This window comes from Schistocerca cancellata, chromosome 3, assembly GCF_023864275.1.
Source record: "Schistocerca cancellata isolate TAMUIC-IGC-003103 chromosome 3, iqSchCanc2.1, whole genome shotgun sequence".
NCBI classification, from domain to species: domain Eukaryota; kingdom Metazoa; phylum Arthropoda; class Insecta; order Orthoptera; family Acrididae; genus Schistocerca; species Schistocerca cancellata.
The window spans coordinates 175,439,942-175,464,471 of record NC_064628.1 but is presented as its reverse complement, the minus strand read 5'-3'; the positions used below and the strand labels follow the sequence as shown (position 1 = coordinate 175,464,471).

Below are 24,530 nucleotides of genomic sequence, written 5' to 3'. Positions count from 1 at the left end.
ATTAAAAGATGAAATAAATCTTGCTGTTGGGCGTCTGTTAGTTCACGTGATTCCATGGTTTTCTGGATTATTTCTTCTTGAACCCTTTGCTCGTCTCCGTCACAATCGGCTATGAGTTGGCTGAAATGCAATAGGTGACCGTTGCGTACTTCACCCTTCCTGTACAGTCTGTGCATCAAAACATGATATGGTCCACTGGTGCTCTTATCTTGTCACGCAAAAGTCGAACCATAATTGCTTTCTCGTTGACTGTTAACTTGCATGTACCGTTATAAATATCAGTTACTGCTCTTGTCTTGCGGAGAAACTCCATACCGAGTATGCAAGGGACGGATAGATTTTTCACAACTAAAAACACACACGCGATTGTCACTAATTCTATTCGGACTGGTATTTGGGTTTGAGGGTTTACTCTTTGAATCATGGAACCGACAGCACCGGAGACTGTACAGCCTTGAACAGGTAAAGTGGGTACTTTGATTGATGCAGATACTTTTCTGAAAACACACAACGACGTTGGAGTCACGTTCGCACCTTTATCAATAATCGTAATTATGGGTATATCAGCGATATATATCTGCGCAGAAGCTTGTACTCGGTCTTCCCATAAGTCTTCTGTTGGTTTATCAACTTTTCTCCGAATGTTTTTTCACATATATCTGTGTTCTGGTCATTGTGTATAAGATTTATTGACTCCGACATGAAGCCGCCCCCTGCACATTCCGCAACCAACCCACAGACGCTTGGACTAGCTGCTTCTGGTTTTCCGTTTCCGTTTGGGCTGAGCTACTACTTTTTGATGTAGCGCTCGTGCTATTGTCTTCAGTTATCGTCACGGTGAGGCTTGGATACCGGGTTCCCGTTGGTACGAATTGCGGTTGGTTGGTAAAATTGAACTTCAGCGGCGGACTGACTTGGATGCTGAATATGGGCGGATTGTATGTGCCACGCAGTTTCTGATTTTGTTTAAACTGCTGCTGATTATTTGCATTAGTTGCTTGCTGTGGTAGCGCATTTTGTTGGTACTGCATGACTTGGTTCTGCTGCTGAAAACTGTTATGATTTCGGGACCCATTTTGGTAGCCTCCATCGTTTTGTTCGCCGTGTTTGTGCCCACCATGGTTGTTACGTTGGTAACCGTTGCCATATCTATTTCGTTTGTAGCCAGTGCCATAGTTTTTTTACCGTCATTATAAATGGGGTTGTGTCTGTAATTATTATTACGTCTGATCCACTGGTTTCCATTCCTATAGTTGTCAGCCCCGATAGCTGAATGGTCAGCGTGACGGACTGCCGTCATTAGGGCCCGGGTTCGATTCCCGGCTGGTGTTGTGTTGTCTTCATCATCACTTCAACCCCATCCGGCTCGCAGGTTGCCGAATGTGGTGTGGAATGTAATAAGACCTGCACCAAGGCGGCCAGACCTGCCCCGTAAGTAGCGTCCCGGCCAATGACGCCAAACGTTCAATTCCATTTCCATTCCTGCAGTTGCCATTATTCTTTCCGCCGATTGGCTTCCAGTTCACGTTTCCCTGTAGGCTGCCCTGACTGTTCCCGCTCGCGCTGCCGTGGATATCGGCGGCCGGTGCGCTTGGCGTTTGATATCCGTAACTGTGGTTGTTCTGAACACTCGCGTCTTAATGGATGAGGTCTAAACTGTCCAACACGGATAAGAACATCTGTTCGTCATCCGGAACGTTCACCAATTTTTTCCTTATCGGTATAGGCAATTTCGACTAGACAATCATTATTATATCTTTAGTGGTGATTGGTGTATCGAAATAGCGAATCTTCCTCAAGTATTTCTCGAAATACCTCCTTCGACTCCCAAATTTGGAATGAAAAGGTCTCTGCTGTACTCCAGTCTCCAAAACTCTTGAAAAAATCGGTGTTCGAATTCGGCATAGGTATGACATCTATCGAGCATCTCTGTTCCCATAACTCATTCTCCCCTTGAATGAATCCGATAACAAACTGTATGCGTTGGCGGTACGACCAACTTTCTGGGAATACGCCAGAATATCCTTATAAAAAATTTTCTTTTCTCTGGTATGAATGTTTGAAAGATTATGTTTCAATACGCTCTCTTCTTTCAATAGATTCGCGAGCGATACTTGAGCGATTTGTTCCGGTTGTAAAGGTTGGTACTCCTGCTCCGGTACTGATCGTGCGGAAGCTTGTTGCTGGCGGTCGAAATGTTCCGGCGAGTTATTTACGGTTGGTAATTAGCTTTGGGATTCGCCCTGCGAGTCTTTGTTTTGGAGATCATCTAAGCGGTATTGTATTGACTCAATTTGACTGTCAAGTTTGCGTTTCCACTCTGCTGAATCTCTCATGAAGACACGTCTAATCTGCCCTAACTCGCTACAGTGTGTCTCCTGAAGTTCTGGGAGCAGCTAAGACTTCTAATGTGGCTGATTTTACGGCGTCCTTGAGCTCGTTAGTTACCTTGTCAGGAATTTCTTTGTCTTTGGTCTCCACAGAATCTTCGTGTCTCTTACACAGTTCTGTGGTGTACGTATCTAAGCCATACTTTATTTTACTTTCAATATTCCACTTACACATGTCATCTGACAATTCTGTAATTTCATCGCCTATTTTCTTGATGTTGTCTTCCAGTTGTTGACCTTTATAGACACTTCTTCGTACTCTTTCAGCGTCTTCGCCGCCTCAGACTGGCAAGCGGTTACTTGAAGCTGAAGTCGGTCGGCTATTGATTTACTGCTATTTTCCATCCATTTGCCCACGTAGGTCGGTTTTAACCGATCTACCTCATGTTTGAGGCCTTCTTTTAGTTCGTCCTTTACCGAATCTATTTTGCTTTCCACTGTACAAAATCTGGTTTTCATATTACCCTACACTGAGTCGATTTCTACCGTTACTGTAACCATTTGTCATCCGAGTTTACCAATATCCGCTTTTCATTCGGCCTTATTCATTGAGTTAAGTTTAGTTTGTACATCTGCCTTTACCGAACTTATTTATGCTTTTAAGTCGGCCTTCAAGTCAATTCTTAAATCTGTCTTGAAGTTACTTGCCACAGAATGAAATTTCATGTCCGATTTTAAATTGGAGAATAACAAGGCTTGTTTCTCGTCCCGCTCCTACTCCTTCTCTTCGCGTTACCTTTCCTTCTCATTACGTTCGCCTTTATCTCTCTGCCACATTTCAATACAAATATGAAGTTTATCCAATTGACTAATCTGCGATGTTTGTCCAAGTCTTAGCTCACGCTCCTCTTCCTCAGTAAAGTAGAGCGTCGATTATCCGAATGTCGGTCAACCGAACGACCGCTTAACAGAACTGTGTACTCGCTCGCACCTGTTACTCTCCTACCCTACCGTCCATCATCCCCCTCACCCCCAAAACAAGTTTCCCACAGTAGTCGCCGCACTGGGCCACCGCTGGCGGAACATTGCTTCTAATGGGGTCTTCACAAGGCGCTGCTGACCAGCCCATGTATCAAGGCGTTATTGTGACTTTCAAACGATATTACAGGAAAGAATTGTTGCGTAAGTTATTGTTAGGAAGAGATGAGGGTGGAGAAGAGAGTCTCTTAAGAAATCATAAGAATATTGACTTGAAAGACGCGTCCTACATGATCAGCGCAGCATGGAATAGTGTAAACGAAGAGAATTTGAAGAAAGCCTGGAATAAAATTTTGGACACAGAACAAAATTCACAAGGTATGTTTGAAAATGACGAACTGAATGATATGTCCGATATTCTAGGTATGCTAAAAGAAATAGATTGCCACGAATGTGATGAAGAAGACGTTCATGAATGGATGAATATCGATAATGCAGATCCAGGACACCAAATCATGCAGGACAGCGAGATTGTACGCGTCGTCACTGATAAAGATGACGCCGGCAGCATCTCATCAATCAGTGCTCCAGAAAGTGAAGATGAAAGTATACCAACAGCTTCTGAGGCGTTCACTTGTTTAGATACTGCCTTGCGATGGTTTGAAGTCCAAGATGAAAATGACCAGTTTCAGATATCTGTAATGTAAAAAGTACGTGACTTAGATGCTAGTAAGCGTGTAGGCTTGCTTAGACAGACCAAAATAAATGATTTTTTTAAACGTTAATTTTGTATATTGTGTGTGTTGTTCATGCAAAATGCGTATGTAATATGTATATATTTTTGTTTAATAAACTGTGCCACATGCTATATATTCCTACTGAAGTTGCCTTTGTATGTTACTTTGTAATACTAGAAGAGATGCCGGTTTTTATGAATAAATTTACTGTACAGTACTTCTTTTTGGCAAATAAACATGTACAGGTCGATTATCCGAACAAACCAGTTTTCCGAACACCCATGTCCCCCAATTACTTCTGATAATCGACGCTCTACTGTATTCAACACGCCTTGCCGCGACACCGGCGATTAGAAATTACACGCGAGCGAAGCAGGTATGTACTCGCGTTTCTTACAGAAAGTTCATCTGCGGAATTTTCCACTTCCTTCTCTTCTGCCATGTTTGCAACCAAAGATTTCGCGATAGAACCACTGGTAATATTTTTAGATACACTACTGCAATGCTTACACGGGGTGTCAATTTCTAGGTTTACGGAAACAGTAAATTGTCACTGGTGGCAATGAAAATTGAATAGCACAACAAGAAAGAGGCAATATGGATTCCACTAAACGTAAACAATCAAAGACAACGCTGCTTTCCGTCACCAACGCTGTATTGCCATCGTCTTGGATTTGAATGAGAAGAATGACGACAAGAGTACATATACAGCCATATACAGTAAAACGATAAATATTTTGCACTTTAACGAAATTGGCTTTAAAAACTGCAAGGAAACGTTTTTGATGTAACTAATCCGAATAAATTTACAAAATGATACGTTGTTTGGCGGGAAAGCTGGGTTTTAAATGAGCACGGCACTTGAATGTCAGAAAATGCAGTACGGAAGCGGGGTTTTCACAAACACAAAGGATTGTTCTCCCTTTGCGTTGTCTTGAAACAGCAACTCGCAACTCCAATTACGGCCTGCAAATGTATTTTACGTTCTGTTGGTAGTCACCAGAATAATTTCCACGTCCGTTTTTTTCCAGAAAAATTTCGTCTCCATTGCCACACGAAATTAAAAAGAAGAGGATTAGCTATGATTCTGATTCAAGTCCCTGTTCTGGCGCCACATCTGATGTAAGGACATATTATTATTATTAAACATCAGATTGGCTCCTTTTCCCGTTTAGAAAGTGTCATGTATCATTGTGGAACAGCGAGGCTTTGTGCAAGCGATGTGCGATTTTAGAAGTGAAGTTTGCTAAGAAATTCCCGGACGTTACTCGAACTGAAAATCTACCTAAGTTCCAGTTTAAAACCGAGTTTGGAGAATATTACAACAGGGGAATAGAAGTAGTATGTTAACGTCGGCCTCGAATGTTCTGTCTACACAGTGACATGTCGGACACGGTTGACACTGTGAAAAGAACTTGACACATAGAAAGTAAATGATTAAGGTTGTCCAACAACCAAAGCAAACACAAATTGAGAGTAATTGACATTATAGTTACGAGCTTGGATTTAAAACACATATAACATGTTAACACTTACGTCAATAAAAATGACAGAGCCTGAGTGGTTTTAAAAGTTTAGAAATCACGTAGTAACGTTCATTCATTAAACTCTCTGCATTTCCCACACATACTAGTCTCACATGCGACAAAATAACGGTGAATCTCTGTAGATTTAAACAAATCAGAAATCTTATAATGTCGCCTAATAATTGTGCGTCCTTATTAAAATGGAGATAAAAAGAGAGCGATATCGTCCGGCAGTGGTCGATGGGTTGAGCGCTTGTTTAATTTTTTTTTAATATTCAAATGTCTTCAGAGTGTGTCTTTATTATCGATGTTTTCACATGTTCGCTGAATTAGCCTATAATTTCTTAGGCTGGTCAGTGGCGCTGGTTTAGTTTCTCCTTGTAAGTCGCCAAAATACATCATTACAGTGCGTAGTTCAATATTATAATTTGGAAAATAAATGGCTCTTGGCCTCTTTCATTACTCAGATCAGTGTTTTATGTGACCAGATTGGCGGCGTGGAAATACAACATCTCAAGCTTTAGCATAGCGGCGCGCAAGACAGAGCAGTACTGCAACGCGTTATCCGGATTTGCACAGAAGAAAGGTAAGGATAAAAGCTTATGGTTTTTTTTATTTATTCAATCAGAGCCAACTTACGTTATTAACAGACAGTTTTGTGATCAAATTTTGCAAAGTCAATTACTCTAGGTTTCATGTCCAAAATTATTCAGGTAGTTTATACTGTTGAAAATTCTTGCAGTCAGGTTGCTAATTTCTACAATATGAAATACTTTCCTTTTGATTATGACAAGTATTGCACCCTTGTCTTCAGATTAGGTCAATACAAGTTCCAGTACGACAGTTCGGTTATTATCAAAGCTTAGGTTTGCAATCAGAAACAGAGTCATTCAGTTAATATTTTTACTTATTTAGATAACGTGCACTTTCTTTTTAATTATTTAAAGAGGACTTTCAGCATGTGAGAACAATAAGTCATAAAATCATACCTAGACGCCGCAGGCTGATTTGGGAAACCTTAAACCCAGACACCTTCCTGTTCCTCGTGTATATCAGTATCCATTTTAGCTGTAGTCAGATCATGTTCGCTGTCATAAATTCAGTACCAATGAACAGTTTTGACATAAAAAATGAACTATTAAAATTCATTTTCTTACATTTTTATCTGTGAAAAATAAATCACTATTGTTATAAGAACGTTAAAACTAATTTATCCTATCCTGGATATTAAAACACTTGTGCAACTCTTAAGAGTGTTGCTTGACCTAAACGTTCTTGTCAGCAACGTCAATAACTGAGCTGTTATTATTTTAATAAGTAATACTAACATTGTAGGTGCGTAATTAATTTGAAGTTTCGTAGTGTTTGCACAGTGTGCGAAATTACACATAGAATACAAATTTATTTTTGCTAGAATTTTCGTAAAGGCTTTGTATGTTTTTGTATGGACACTTCTGAAGCGGAAATATTTATTTTAAAGGTCCATAGAGCTTGCAGATGTGCCGTGTCTATCGAAAAATCATCGTAAACGAAAGCTGTTTAATCTAAAAGTTCTTATTAGTAGTCCCGATATGCGAGCTGCGAGTATTCTAGCAACTAATCCAGGCAATCGAATGTCGTATTATTTAATGTGAAGCTTCACTGTCCTGGCAATGTTTGGAAAATGTTGCATGCAATGCAATTACTTTTGCTCGAATTTCCTCAGTGATCTTGCATATATTATTACAAGCACGCAAACTGAGTGTATTTTAATAAGTAGTACAGACTACTTAGATGGTGAAATATTTAATTTCAAGCTTCGTTGTGCTTGCATATTTGAGAAATCTCATATAGTATCGCCAGTGTTAAATAATTTTATAATTTTATCTAAGTTCGAGATATCCACTCTGACATTGTCTTTGGATATGTCGCAGATCACACTGTTACCGTCGTAGGTCGCCTCTGGTGAGAAAGCGTACCATAAATCTACATAATTGTGCAGTGAAGGAACGAAATACGACACCTTGTTTCTTCCTAAAATCGACCATTTTATTGCTTCCTTCCCCGAAAGAAAAATACTGTCCTCCATGTGGTGATACTTTTATTCGGTGTTGTCGTAGCTGATTACAGGTTTTTTAGCGAGCCTTAGTTCCGAATACAGCAGCAGCAGTTTCTTTGTAATACCTGTCATCGATTGTACTTTCTCATGTGTTGTATTACTTTCTCTCCCGCTCCGAAACTGGTGATGAAATTGAAGTAACCTTATGAAATCGTATACTGTTTATGTATTTAAATACTGTTATAAAGTACACGTTAAACTTCTCAAGCGTTATAGAGAATTGGGGCACTTTTGATCAACATCGTAGATGAGATAACGTAATGTGAGCCGTACGCTTCTTGTCATTAGCCTCATCTAAGTCTAAATCGTTTCCAATAATTACTGTCAATTATAATTTTATAGCGATACATAGTCTTGACCCTCTTCTCCCGTAACACATAAGACTGTGTTCTCAGTCATGACATATAAGCCATGTGATAATCCACTTAAATGTCGCACACTTTTCGCTGACTGAAAACACTTTACGAATTTAGATACTGCTAAAATGTGTACATTGCACCTTCTGTCGAATTTTCAAACATTGTGGCGTTTTTCACGAGCACTACATCTGAGGTGCAATAATTAATTTGAACCTTACATCGTTCTCACTGTAGTTAATTTCAAATAGACGCACAATCATTTGCAACTATTTTATCAATTTTATGTCTCCAGTGATACATTATCTTCATTCTACCCTCCCCCAGACACATATTTATAGTTCTTATTCATGTTTTATAAATGCAAAATAGCTTGATGAGAAAAGCAATGTGATAATCTATGTGAACATCGCCCTTTTTGCTTTTGCTAGCCATTGGACACAATTTACGCTAATGTGACGTCTTGTATGTGGAAAATATTTCAAGGCTCTTTTGAGTCTTGAACTAAATGTTGTCCGTAGATTAAAGTTTGATCTTTTCTACTGGTACAGACACGTTCTGGTGACACAGAGAACAACCCACGGCACAGAAACTGAATTTGTGACATATTTTAGCAGTGGAGCCGTCTGTTCGTGACAGTAAATAGTTTGGATGTAAAACAGCAGTAGATTTTATTTTGTATATTCAGGTTTTATGGAACAGTATTTAAAGTGGAACTCATGTCCGAGAGCTATATATTCCTAATTCATTGTTTACACCTTATTGGTAAATATTTGTTTTCGATTATTTATAGAGAGTATGTTATGTGCAAATTCCAGAACCTTAGTCCAACCCAGATCGGATTACACTATAAGACCAATCAGACTGGAGGAGAGAGACATGTGATGTATGTTTTTGATAAATAATTCATGTCATCTAAATAATTTCGAACATAGCCCAGATGGGTCGATATTGTAATTGGCTCTTGCATTTTAATACTAGTTTCTGTTTAGGGGAGAGAAGAGACAGAAGTCTGTGAAGTAATCTTTTTATTAACAGTTCATGTTCCTCTTATCCTTTGAGCCTAGTACATGGGCCTGCTCTGAAATTGGCTCTTCCATTTTGGTGCTAAGACCTGACTGGTGGATGGGACTGGGACGTTGAACATTACTGATTGTGTTTGCTCCATTTTGTGTGTACATTGCGTGTCACTGACGTTGAATTTTTTTAATATTAGCTCGAAGACATTAACCCATACGTATAAATAAATCATTTAATGTCACACTTCTTTACGCCCCAGGTAAATATCGTCATTTGGAGAAAGGAGGGTAGCAGATACAAAGCATACAATTGGTCTGCTTCCATCATATGTTGCATTTTAATACTGCTCTATGATACGCTGCAGATAAGGAGTGGGAGGGATTGGGACTTCATGCATTTGTCAGATACAATGTAATTTCATACCAGTTTTATGCATCATATTAATACTATGCTCTCATTGATTGCAGATTACCTGTGAAATATAAAAGATATAACTAGTCTATTCCCCACATATTGGGATCTTTGTTACTGTGTTGTGATTGGATTGAGATGGGGAAGAGGGGAGATAATGGGGAGAGTCGGTAAGGTTGTTACTTTCTAGCACTACAATCTGAAGAAGAGAGGGAGACGTGTTATAAAGTACACAACTGGTGTTTTCCATATATGGAATTAAGGGTGTAAAACTGTCTATTACCACAGTTGCGCTATTTCCGCCATCCTTGATTATTAACACTATGCAATGATTAGCTGAGAGTAGGTGGGGAAAGGAGGTGGCTGGGGATGCGTAGGTTATGTGATGAGAGAAATGATTTCAATTCCAGTTGCTGACTAATTGGATGAGTGATTGATGTTATTGATTGAGGATACCAGGAGTTCAGGGTCACCGATGACGTCATTCATAACTTTCATGATCACCTTGAAAAGGTCAATGAGCACGTACAAGGTCAGATACTGGAACTGTGACGGTTCTATGTTAGCCAGAGTCGCAATATTGCTACTACTATGGACATTGCACGTAATGAAAATTTTTTAAAAATAGAATACCAAAATTATTTATTTCAAATCTGAAGAGATGAAACAGTGCGAAAATGCATATTACATAACATTTAAGTGTTTTGAGGTCCTGGCTATTAATAATCTGGTGGTCTCGAAGGTTGTGAAGGTACTCTGAAGATTGAGATCAGCTATATGTAGAACATATACTTCCACTTCAGTCCTCAATGGATGGGACTGATTCAAAACCCTGAAAAGAAAATGATAGGTTATGAAAGATCAGAAACCTGTTTGTTCCATTGTAACATTGATAGTTAAATTTTTACTTTTTTTACCAATAATACTTCAAGACACAAATTACATTACAGTTGATTCAAGTCCTTTTATACAGGAAGATGGTATAGAATCTAGACTCACAGTTTTCACCACATCTAAATCTACTAAATTCAGTATTAAATATGGCAATTAATGGAATATTTCAGCATATAAATTCATTGGGCCGACTTAGAACCAATCATAAGAGTTTTCGATCAGTGTAGCATCGAATAAGTATCCCGAGAACAGGAAGTTTCACAGACTTTGTGTTGCAGATCGACAGAAAATCTACCTTCAAATCATAGTCTGAGTAGGATTCCTTGGAATCTAATCTCAACTTACTATAATTTTATTAGTGATTCTTGAAAGAAGGAAGTGATTTCCTAACAGTAAAACTGTTGAGTAATTCCTTATTACGAATGTTCTTTGCTAGGGGTTTCCTTCTCTTCTTCCTTCAATTCGGTACCACTGTGTACAGAGACTGAAGGGATGTTTTACAACGTTGTCTCCCTTTCTTCTCACGATCCGCATACCTCTATATATTTTCTTTCTATGGAATGGGTTCTTCTTCTAAGGCAATATACGTCGCAGGTATTTTCCTACTTGAATAATTACTTAAGCACTTTATAATCTATTTCTTATACGTTGTGTCCATTAGCGCCAGTAACTCATGAAGTGAGATCAGATGCTTCCTGTAGCATCAAATAAAGTTCATGTGCAGCTGTTTGAAGTGCTCGCTTCAGATCTAAATTAATGTAGGCAATACCTCATAAGACGATCAGATCAAATGATTCTAGATACTTGTTATGACTGATTTCAGTCACAGAAAGTCATGGCAAATATTAAACTACATTGAGTTACATCAACGATCAGCTGTTTGTCTTTGTACTAAACGCTGCACTTCTGGAAGTTTTTCTGCATTTGAGCTCGGACGGTGTGTTCACGTTTTAGGACAGAATGACATCAGCAGCGTACAACGTAATAGAATGGACGAGCGTTAAAACGAGAAAGCAGACGAATCTATGTTGCCAAATATAATTAGTTTAAGAATAATAACTAGAGAGGCGTTTACTGATCATGAAACTACCACGAAAATTCGTGTGTAATTTATCACTTATTTTTAATTTGGATGGATGTTTAAAGAACACCTACCTACAGCTACAGACTGAGTATAGTAGTAGATTAGTGTTTAACGTCCCGTCGACAAACTCGGATTAGGAAACGACAGGGAAGGAAATCGCCTGGGCCCTTTTTAGCGACCATGACGCCATTTGCCTGAAGAAATTTAGGAAAATGACGGAAAACCTACATCAGGATGGCCGGACAAGTGTTTCAACGGTCGTCTTCCAGAATGCGAGTCATACTAAGCACTGTGCCACCTCGCTCTGCCGCGACAGTGTAAATATTACTCTGGAAAAATGAATGGAGTTGAAATTAAATACTGCTGTTGTTTGTTAGGACTGGTTTCATGCAGTTACTCTATCTTGTGCAAGCCTCTTCATCTCCGAAGTTATACTTCTACCTAAAACTTTCTGAATTTTTTTGGTGAAATCATCTCTTCGTTCCCTTCCAGGAATTTTACCCCCGATCCCCATTTCAATTTCGCTGCAACACTAAATTGGCCATCCCTTGATGTCTCGGGGATGTGTCCTATCAACCGATCCTTTCATTAGTTTCACAGATTTAGTTTCTCCTAGCATGTGTTCAGTACCGTCTCGATAGTCACATGACCCACCCATCTGCGTTTCAGCATTCTTCTGTAGCACCACATTTCAAAAGCAGCTGTTCTCTTTTCATCTATACTGTTCATTGTCATGTTCCACTTGCCTACAAAGCTATATTCCAGACAGATATTCTCGAAATTGACTTACAAACACTTAAATTTATATTGGATGTTATGAAACATTTTTAGAAACTCTTTTCGTGCTATTGCCAGTCTACAGTAGTAGTCCTCTGCAGTTCAGCAGTGATTCGTTATTTTGCTGGCCAAATAGAAAAAAACTCGTCTTTTCTTCAAGTGTGTCATTTCCCAATCTAATTCATTCAGTATCACTTGATCTGATTCCACCACACTCCATGATGCTTGTTTTGCTTTCGTTGATATTCACCTTACAGCCTCGTTACAAGACACTGTCGATTTCGTTCACCTGCTCTTCCAAGTCCTTGGCTGTCTCTGACAGAATTACAATGCCATCTTCAAACTTCAAAGTTTTTATTTCTTCCCCCTGAATTTATATTCTTACTGCTAATCTCTCTTTGGCTTCCTTTACCGCTTGCTCAATGTACAGAGTGAATAAGATCGGGTAGAAGCTAAAACCCCGTCTTACTCCCTTCTCAACCGCTACTTCCCATTCATGCCCCTTGCCTCTTATAACAGCCGCCTTGTTTATGTACTAGTTGTAGATAGCCTTCTGCTCGCTGTGTTTTACCCCCGATGCCTTCAGAATTTGAAAAAGAAGTGCTATAGTGAAAGGTAAATGGAAAGTAGTGGATGTATTTGGATCGAGATTAACCTATAACAAATCTAACAGACACGATCTAATCAATCCTGTGTAGTGCCAAACAGACCACTATATGTCACTAGAGGGGACCTGAAAGCGTAATATAAGGCAGTGAGTTTTTTTTTTTTTTTGTTATCAGCTGAGATGCAGTACAGCAGAGTGGATCGAGCAGGAGAGCTCCGTGGCCTCGAACGTGGACTACTCATTGGCTGTAACTATTCATATGAGCAACATTTGCATCAGGGATATTCCAATAATTTTAAGGCTATCTGAGACCACTGTTGTTGTGATTGCGGTATGTAAACGCTATGAAACGAACAAAGCTAAAGCAAAACTATGTACATCTCATGACCGACAATGACCGTCGAGGAATGCGAAGAGTGACTATAAAGTAAACGCATGAAAGCAGCGGAAGGAATCACTCACGACTTCCAAAGTACTATCACCAGTCCAGCTAGCACAATGCCTGTGCTTATGGGGTTCAAAAGAATGCGGTCCAGTGGTCCAGTTCCACCTTATACCTTACACATTTCTGAAGTAAAAGCTAAGCGACGGTTAATACTGCGTAATACGCCATTGGACAGTGGGCGACAGAAAACGAATGATTTGAAGTGACGAATCACTTTATACCCTGTCGCAATCCGATGAAATGACTTTTACTATTGAATACCTGGCAAATATTGCATGTCACCATGCATAGTTACAGTAGTGAAGTGCGGAGGAGTTGGTGTTACGGTACAGAATGTTTTGATGGCGAGGGTGTGAGTCTCTTATGTTGATTTCCGGAGGAGTATTAACATATGAAACGGCTTTGTATACAATGTAAAGTGTGGGGACAGACAGGATACAATAATTGTTTGTACCACCGTGGTGGACCTAGCCGTAAGGCAGCGCATGTGCTGCAATCTTGTTCCGACATGTTCAAGTGCCCGCTAAAAACTGTAAAAGCCATGTTACGCCTTACAGATCCCAACTAATGTATAGCGTCTTTCATAGGGAATAACAGTCTTTTCGGAGATACCAGTAAAGAGTAATTTGAATAAAGAATTCCATATTGTAAGTGTCCAAGTTTTTTTGGTTGCAGAGATAAGTCTTATTTCACACCTTGGTGCTCCGATGCTACGAATATAATAATCGAGTTTGACATTTGTTTTGTGATTATGTTGTGATTCAGTTGACACAAAAGACATATTGAACCGTGACTATTATTTGCTTAACAATTCTGCTGTATTGTTTAAGCATGACGCACGTTCAGTTGTGTTACTGCATCGGCTTACGGGCCTGTTAAGTATCCTCTGCTCGAAACGAGTTTCCCGCTTTATCGGAATGGTGTTCGCTTGGTTTCGTTACTGACTATGCTCTTCCAACAAGAAGGGAGCCCGTCCTATTTCTAGTCATCAGCGATTGCATCGTCTAATACTAGCATTTCCCTGCAGGTGGATCGGCAGGAATGGCTAGATTTTTAGCCGAGCAAGTTCCGTGCACATATCACCCTTACAATTTAACCTGTGGGCATTCATAGACTCAGGAAAAGCCTGTGATCATTTAGCAGATAATTCGTATGGAAGTCATTAGACAAGAATGGATATCCTCGGAAAATAAAGAAGGTGACTGGAGACTGGTATAGAGGTACGAAAGTAACTCTAACTATACAATATCAGGAACTATGCCTATAAACCAAAGGGGTCGCACAAGGGTGTTGTTTATTGTCCCAATTTTTAATGACTGGGAAGTGGAAACAACATGCTGATTCAGGGTTGATCTTATTACAGGATAAATTTTTTTAAACAAGTTTTCTTGCAAATGATCTTGTAATCGTACAGGATACCGAAACTTGTCTGGAAACATCCATCTACAGACTTCGTCTACTGTCTAAGGAGCATGATATGAAAACATCTATTCTAAAAATAAAAGTGTTGACTTCCAAATGGACAAAGCCGCATAGTACTATGATCATAATAGAAAACAAAGAAAAGCACCAAGTCATTTCCTTCAGTTTCCTATGAAATTTGAGCTATCGGCATGAGATCAACACTGACAACAGAATGCAGAAATTTCATTATAACAGTCAATAGAACTTTGAGAAATAAAATTAGGAAATACACAAAAATTAAGTTCTGTAAAATAACGAGCGAAGCTACGTTGCTATATGGAAGTGAAACTTGGATAGCTACTAAAATGCATGGAAGTAGGATCTAGGTGGGAGAAATGAAATTTTTAATATTATGAATTACTTAAATTACATGGACTGAGAAATGCATATTAAGATGCGAGTTTGGGATATTTGATGTAGGTGAGATGATCAAGATGGCCAGAACATCATCCAAAAGTTTCAGATTCGAGAGTACTAAAAACCAGCATTAAGTTTCAGAATGTTGGGTAAAAGATCCGTAGGCAACGATAGCTGGATATTGAGAAGACACACCAGCCTTGTGATGAACCATTATGGGAAATTGAGACGGCCTGTAGCGATAGTTGAAGAGTAAATTGCTCCAAACGAGAGCTGTATGGATCGTTGCGTATATGGCTAATGCTGCTCTCACAAAAGAGCACCAGGAACATATGAGAAGAGCGGCAGGTTGTGTTTTAGAGAGGATTCCGATGAGCGCTGATGTCATAGATGGAATTTATGGAACATCAAATTTGAAGTTAATGACATTCCTCTTCTCAACAACTTTGGAGAGTATTTTTTTGATATACATTCAACAGCTGTCTGTCAGTAACCGTTAAAAATAAGACACGTGAAGCACTCTGTATACAGTTTGGGCAGAAACGGTCTAGAAAACTTGTGTGGGTGTTCAAAGGTAGATTTTTCTGCGACATAATTGTTCAGGATAACGTTCGATACGTTGCCCTGTCTCTGAGTTAATTAGCGTAACGTTAGCCAGGCCATTTCAGGCGTAAATATGTGCAGACTGCCAGAGACCATGTCTCCAAACGTGTAGTTTGTTTGATTTCAAAAAATCGAACGAGACAGCGATACAAAGCAATTGACAGTAGTAAGTATGAAGCCCGAGGAAAAGACAGAACAGTGTCTTGCGCTATTATTTACGCTATGACATCAGCTGACACTAACTGTTTCTGGAGGGCCACATAAATTTGTGTGCACTATGGTCTGATTGTCTAACATTAACTTTAATAAACTCGGAAATGGTGCAAGATATAGAATGTTTTCTTAACAGTTATTTCTCAGCACAGCCTACGCTGCAACGCCCTGACAAGCTATACAGACTGTTCCTACCACTCAGTGTAGAGTGCGATTCGGCTGCCCCTACCTCAGGGCCTTAGGCTCCCTGCAATACCTTCAAGTACCCCTGCAAGATTTTCATATTGTCTCGCCCGCTACACACAAACAATTGGGACCACAGAGAAATGAACAACACCTTTTTGTAGCAAATCTAATGTGGTTAAATTTTGTACTATGGGGAATTTTCGCTAGAGGTCATGGTTTCCGCATTATTCAACAAAAATGTAAAAAGTGACCTTCAAACGCATTTCTTGAATAACCATCGTCTTCCGCGAAAAAATATTCCACTAAGAAATGTTACTTCATTAAATTTCCGACAATAACGTCTTGTTTATTTTTTCTGTGGGACTAACACTAACAAATGAGGAAATATGGAAATCCTGTGCCAAGTTTCTGAGGGTGTTGTGGGCTGCATAAACTCCTTTGGTATGGTCCACTGACTCACCCCGTATAGAAACTTACTACTTTAGAAATCGAGGTTTTACAAGTTGTTTATTGATTTACACTTTGCGTTACGAAGTACTTCTAGTAATGTCTGAATACTTGCCTCTTCTGATTCAACGCCATGACTGATTACTCGCTTGAGGGCGCCGTACTTGGGCGGCGTCGGTCGAGCATGCTTCTGGGGCTGGTAGGAGAACCAGGGCGGGTTGTAGACGCCGCCGATGGCAGTGCCGCGGGGCGCGCACCACGCCGCCGTCAGCAGCATCACACACGCCACACACATAAGCGCTGCTCGCCTCATCCTGCTGGTTGGCTGCAACTCTCCGGGCTCAGTCGGGGACGGCAAAATTGTCGGCACAGGTGGTACTCAAGTGGCTCGTTTATCTGCGGAAAACAGGTTAGTGTCGAACAGGTGCTGCAAATCAGCCAGTCAACATCCACTATTTCACACGGTTATATCCTTCATCCCCTTCCAAATCCTGGGTGCTGCGCCAAGTGGCTTCCAGTGTTTTACGTGCGCAGATCGATTAAGTGCTGATTGTATTTAGTGACAGAAAACATATGATTCTGATAAGCAACAGATACAATAATAGAAGTCATCACTTGAAATTGTTGACACAAACAGAGAGAATATGTAAGTATAGAAGTGCCAACTATTGATGTGCTGAGTGAGTAAGGTCACTGAAGAGAAAATCGGACATTAATTACAAGTAGCCAAAAAACAATCAGCTCGAGAGCAGTCAGTTTTCAAGTGGATGCTTCAAAGGAATAACAGATGAATAAAGAACACTAGAAGTCTCGGAGGGAAGGCTTGCCTGTCCCCGGCACGAATACGCCCTGCGGATTAATGTTGAGGTCCGGTGTTCCGGCCAGCCTGTGGATGGTTTTTAAGGCGGTTTTCCATTTACCTCGGCGAATGAGGGCTGGCTCTCCTTATTCCGCCTCAGTTACACTATGTCAGCGTTTGCTGAGCAAACACTGTCTCCAAGTACGCGTACATTATAGTTACTCTACCACGCAAACATTTGGGGCTACACTCATCCGGTATGAGACGTACCCCGGGAGGTCCACTGGGGGCCGAATAGCACAATAACCCTTGGTTCAGTGTGAGGTGGCGATGGGATGCGTGGGCTGCTGTAGCCTGTTGTGCGGCTGTTGACTACTGAGGGCTACGGCAGGACGAAGCCTTTCCATCGTTTCTGGGTCCCGTGTTGAAATACACAATACACAACATTAGGAGGTCTGTGTTTAAAGCAAGGAGGTCTGTGGAATCAGAGTAATTCTCTACGTGAAACAAAGCAGCAGCTAATGCCTTTTACTAGGATATGCTGAGAATAGTTATTAAATTTTGTAATGAACTTATATATAGAAACTTCAGAGACGATTAAAACTGTGTTCCGGACCGAGACTGGAAATCGGTACCACGCCTTTCGCAGGCAAGTGCTCTACCGTCTGAGCTACCCAAGCACGACTGACAGCCCGTCGTCACAGCTTTAGTTCCGGCAGTACTTCGTCTCCTACCTTTCATTCTTACCTATTCTTCTCGAAAGGTATATATTGTTTCTTCCTCACTAGGAAGACAAGATACACTTTTGGTGTAAAATTGCGAGAACTAAAATTAAAGGAGAGCTTGAATGAGATAAAATGTTGCTAGGAGCAGGTTTCGTAAACTGAAACATGTGGGGAAAAAAAATAGATTAACAGGTATAGGAAACAGCAGCACCAACATTCTGAATTAGCTGCTTTTCTTTTTTATTTATTTATTTTTTTTTTTTTTTTTTTGTACTGGCGGATGTTTTTAGAAAGCTACAAAAACGGCCTCGTTATACGTCGACTGTCTCACACAGAAACTGAAGACCACGTTTATATTAATAACGCGAAGATTCATTTTGTCCCATAAGCTTCACTATAGCATACCTAAACCTAGTATATATAGTTTTCTGCGATGCAGCCTCTTTACATAAGGTCCCACGAGGATGGTATATCAACTGGTGGCAACCATATCGTGTGCCTTCTCTCCCAGGATATCATATAGTAAGGACAAGGCCAGTGAATTTGCCTTCGAGGCCAAGGATCACCACCGTTAGTTCTAGTGATTCTACATAAGCTTTCACAACGAAAAAGAGAGGAGAAATGTAAAGAAGTGGCCTCGTCGTACATCCGCTACACCAATCCAAGACCTTTCATTTGCCGGTGAGCCGAGTGCAGCAAACAGCTGGAGCCTGTCTGTCGCAGTTACGGAAGTCTCACTACTGATAGCTGAGAAACTTCTTTCGCGTTCGGTTGCTCTACTGATGAAACACTCAACTTCATTTCTTGACAGCCAAAAATAGCCCGTAGCTGTTTGTAAAGTGGGTGCACTCGGACGAAGGAGGTATTTTATACTTTTTCAGGAATCTGACAAAATGTAATGCGAGTGGAAACAACTCAGTAGAAGGAATTCTTCTGAAAACTTACTGGAAATTAAGTTTCGGTAATGATCTACAGTCCACGGCTCGTCGGTGGAGAAGAGAGACGCATATGGCGACCGAGCATTCGTAAGTGTAGAAGTTCACAATTACTAAGTTCTCTCTTACCTATGAATAGTGGCATGGGCACTCAAATCGCTAATCATTATACTGGTACTTGATAGGACTAAGGTTAAGTTGAATGTCTCCACGAGGATACGGTATTGATAAGGCCAAACAACTGTGCTGTAACTAACCCTTCAGACAGGATGAGTGTTTACCTAGTATACCAAAACATACAACAACATTTCTCCCTTAGGAGACCTGAACGTGGCAGCCAAACCACCTATATACCTTAGCAACAGACTAGTGTCCTGGTATACATGAAACGTGAACACACACACAACCTTCTCAAAACAAAGCCGGTCGGACCTCAACGGAAACAAACAAACCATGACAAGATCAAATTAATGAAATCTCGGAAAGGATAAAAATAGATACATGTGATGCACGAGTAATAGGACAGAAAGAACAGTAACTGCACATAAGTATGGCTGCATTAACTGAAATCAAAAAGAAGCGAACAGGAACAACATATTTGGATCATTATCTAGTAGTTTACAGTGAAGTGAACCACACAACTAGACAGAAGTATGGAGTGGCAACATTAACTTATAGGCAATAAAAGAAAATTCACACCTATACCTGTGTAAAAGAAAGAATTGTCTCAGTAAGGCTGTCTCAAAATAATAGGTGTATATGCCTCAGAAGAAGGAAGGAAAGGTGAACCAGAAGCCTTGAAGGTCTTCACAGTTGAAGACCTTCAGCCGCAACTACATCAAAATAAGAAAGATTGCCCGATTATAAGTGCAGAGCGTAATTCATTAGTGGGAATTTGTCGATACCTGGAACAATAGGAACATTTAAAGAGCAGGTAAAAATAACAATGGACATGAATTTCGTCACTTTTTAACGTATTAAAATTAGCGTCACTAGCATTGAAGGAAGGTTATTCGTAAATTTACCTGGGGCGCAAGGGGCTACAGTTCGATTATGACTATGTCACAGTGAACAGGAAACTCGGAAGACTAGCAAAAGATGTAAGAGTACGTAAAGGTAGCGATATATAGACTGATTATTTACTGGCGACTATCACCATAAAACCTGATTACTTGATTGAAGAAAGAAGCAATTACCGAGAGTAAACTCGAAGACAAAACTGTCATAGTCTACCCTGCTGTATTTCAGCAACGGCCTGCGCATTGTTTACGGAATGAAGTTACAGGAAGTAATATAAATACACAATAAGAAAACATCAATGCATGTGTGTTCCAAGAGGCGATGCTGTGTAATGCCAAATCTGGAATGAGGACACAGAAAATTCTAGTACAAAGATACGAAGATTTCCATTACACATTTACAGTAAAATACAGAGAAAACGGAAGAGCAGCGTAAAGACAAACTTCACTATGAAATGGAAATGGTAAGGCAATCTGGACCAGAATCCAGGGATAGAATGATGTCAAACATTGCAAATGATGTAAATGGTACACAAGACAGGGCTAGTAAAACCTTGAAATAACTTAACAGACAAGAAAAGATTTATCGTGATTGCAGTTAACAGACAAACATACTTTGATGTTCGTAGGTGCTGACGATCTCTTTGGGAGGCAGTAAAAGTATGTGAATGACAGTAACGAAGTTAAATTAATGATCTGATACACAGTTTGAAGAAAAATTGAAATAGATAGTTGAGAAACTTTTTACTTGTTAACGATTTCAGTATTAACAAGCTGTATGGTGTTGATGTAGAGAAAAAAATGATTTCATATAGGTACAGCACATGGCAAACTTACCTCTCTCTACAATCGGCGAAGACCAGAGCAGAGAAGTGCGTGAGCTAACAATGACCTGAGGAACCATTCGAAGTTGCTCTCGGATACGCAGTATACCTCAGTCTCCCCACCGTCTTCTTATATACGTTCAGTAGCAGCGCCTCGCCTGTGCGTTGGTTTGCCCGTGACGTCACGCGGAATCTTTGGCCCAGCGAGCGCAGTCATCGTTCTGCGAACGGCTTCCAAACAACAACAAGCGTGCCAGCTTGCGGTCAGGGCTTTTCCTTCGCTGATACTGAAGACAGCCTCTCACTACCTGGAGGCTCTCAAGTACGACGAACATCATCCATGTGTCATTTCCGACAACAGCATTAACGTAGAAAAATATTTGCAGTGTTTTGTAACCAAAGTGATACGTCTTTACCACGTTGTGTGGATATCTCGGCTAGTCTAATCTGTATCTCAAGTGTAAGAGAAGTATCTCCTAGTGGCTTTAGCATGTAATAACTGGCGACCAACTACTGAAACACATACAGTATCAGCTTCATTAGGTTTATCTAGGTAGCCAATAATCACATGGGAAACAGGACAATATGAAGCTAGCTGCTTTGAAGAATTAGTACTTTTGGAAGACTTGTAGATTAATTTATCAACAAAAATAGAGTTCTTCTCGAACGTTCAGCTTGATAGATGTAACTAAAGGAACATTCATACCAGGTGACTAGGTCTACGGGAGCAACATTCCTGCGCTGATTAATGAGTCAAAGCATTTGAAATTTTATTGACCTTGACTTGAATCTTTGTGACTTCAAACTTGCCACGACTAAAATAATCAGTAGAGATTTTTCTTAACTTCCATACTGACGTGAGCTATGGTCTGTTTTGTGAGTGCACTATTGTTTTACAATACGCTTTGGGGTTAGACAATTTACATAAAATAACAGCAGTTCACTATTTTGACCTGAAAAATCTACACACGGTAGCATTTTTGAAACTACGGAATACAAATGATCAAATGAAATAACGCAAAATTTTTATCTATCAAAAGATAGTAAACTATTTCTTCACTTAAGGTACAGGATAAAAATTGACTAATTGACAAAAACCTGGAAGGAAAGAGGCTCATCAGATAGAAAGTCATAAATGATGACTACGATATTTTACCCAGAAGAAAAGGGAGGTACAAGATTAGGCAACAAATCCAGCATCTTAAAAATACATACATCATAGGCGACATATGAGAAATCGACAATTACTTAACAAAGGAAGTTAAGTAAATCGAAAGAAATGTTGAAAGTAAGAAGAAGGCAAAACAAAAGGAAAACGCACATGATCGAAGGCGGATCTTAGAGAGGTAGTTATTATGAAATATAATAGGGACACGATTCAGTACAGTGATATTTTCGTAAGTGATTTCGAGAGGATGTTAAATGATGTAATGAAAATTTCATAAGAATAGCAACTGATAAAAATAAAAGTATGAAGAACAAACCAGAGTTTCAGGTATATGTCACATTTCTCAACTTAAGCTAACAGATGACATAGTAATTAAAACTAAGAGGAAACCGTACAAAAGTTCTAAGATTGCTTTAAATGTTTGTATGATTTACGAGATCAATCAGTAACATAAAAATAATAACAAAATTAATTATATTCAGAACGAAATGACAAAATAGACGCGTGGAGTCGTTTGAAGTATGAAGAAAGGCATGGCAAAAACGTAAGAACTACAGTGTCTCAGTAGGAACTGCTGGAAATTTTTTCGAATTGAATTACAAGAGGTATTTACAGAATATGGCAACGGCCTTGCCGCAGTGGATACACCGGTTCCCGTTAGATCACCGAAGATAAGCGCTATCGGGCGTGGTCGGCACTTGGATGGGTGACCATCCGGGCCGCAATGTGCTGTTGCCATTTTTCGGGTTGCACTCAGCCTCGTGCTGCCAACTGAGGAGCTACTCGACCGAATAGTGGCGGCTCCGGTCAAAGAAAACCATCATAACGACCGGGAGAGAGGTGTGCTGACCACACGCCCCTCCTATCCGCATTCTCATCTCAGAATGACACGGTGGTCGGATGGTCCCGATGGGCCACTTATGGCCCGAAGACGGAGTGCTTTTATTTACACAATATTTGCAAAGAAGAAAATTCCTCAATGCAAGGTCAACTGCATAATTTTTCTTCTTCAAAAGAAAGTAGACAGTAAAGATACCTTAAACTATAGTCCATTATCCTAATATTTTTTATGCCTAAGGTACTAACAAAAATATCATCGATCGCATTAGTAAATGATTAGAATTTATTTAGGTAGAGGAAGATGTTTCTGGCAATGATAAAAAATTTTACCTGAATTGTATTAAAAAGTTTTTTGCATACACTCTCAGTCAGCAATTGGATGCTGATGTCTGATGACTTCGTGTATAGTGTGCTTACAAATAATCTTCTACTATTTGAGAGGGCCTTTGTGAAAAAGTGTGTTCGTAGGACAATAACACTTCGTAGAATAATTTTTTTCGGATATGTGGAAGAGAAATGACGAATAGACCCCTGAATGAAACACTTTTAATTTCCTCGTCAGAAGGCAGTACTTTTTAATTACGTACGCTGTTTACGTCCCAGGTTGCAAACGATGCCCAATCTGACGACCATCTGCATCTGTAATAGCCAGGACCCGCACTGTAGGTAACATTTCGCAATTGATCAAAGCACTTTTCTAACGGTGGACCATGGAATATTCATCTGTCGCAATACAGTTCGTCCACTGCTCGAAGATCGCATATTGCGTCCAGCTTTCTCCGCCGTGCAATTGTAACTTCTTCAATGATTTGTGGCGCAAATGGCCGCTAACCTCTACCAGTCAGCCAGGAAGTTCCAAACTATCACACACGTAGCTGCACAGTGAAATTTGGTTCTGGAAAGACACAACACATTGAGCAAGCGTATGTCAGGATGGAGGACCGTAAGAGACAATGAATCTGGCAATAAGATAAAATCAAAGGCCACACAAAGTCTAGAACAAATAGAAACAGTTTTAACTTTAATGAACACTGCTTGTTTTATATTTCTGACGATTTGGTGATACCCAAAGGGATCAGATATGTAGTACATTGTGAAAAAGTTGGGCTATCCTCACGACGACGGCGGCGTCCCACGGGAAACATAGCGTCAGATTTCTTTGGACATTGATGATGATGAAGTCCCGTACTGCTTGACAGAGCGTAAGGGAGACCTGCACCGCCGTACTAGGCAAGGTCCTAGTGGAGATGGTTTGCCATTGCCTTCTTCCGACCGTAATTGATATGAATTATGATGATGAAGGCGACAGAACAAGCCCCAGTCATCTCGAGGCAGGTGAAAAATCCCTGACCCCACAGGGAATCGAACCCGGGACCCAGTGTTCGAGAAGCGAGAACGCTACCGCGAGACCACGAGCTGCATAGCACAGCCGAAACGATTTTATTGAAACGAGGGAAATCCTGCACTGACACAGGTAGCACTTTCACCTCACTTCCTCCATTATTTGTTCGATATATTCCAATCTCTTTCCTCCCTTACAGGTTTACCCTCCACAGCTCCCTCTAGTACCATAGAAGTTAATCCTTGACGTCTCAACATGCCCTATCACCTGCCTCTTCTTGTGTTGCTCACTTCACCGATTCTGCGCAGAACCTCCTTATACCTTATCGTACCACACAGTTCACAG

The 24,530-nt window shown here is 40.2% G+C and overlaps 1 pseudogene; it reads left to right on the top strand.

Annotated features, from left to right (window-relative positions):
- Positions 1 to 22,623: 22,623 nt before the first annotated feature.
- LOC126177716 (5S ribosomal RNA) lies at positions 22,624 to 22,741 on the top strand (annotated as a pseudogene).
- The last annotated feature ends 1,789 nt before the right edge of the window (positions 22,742 to 24,530 follow it).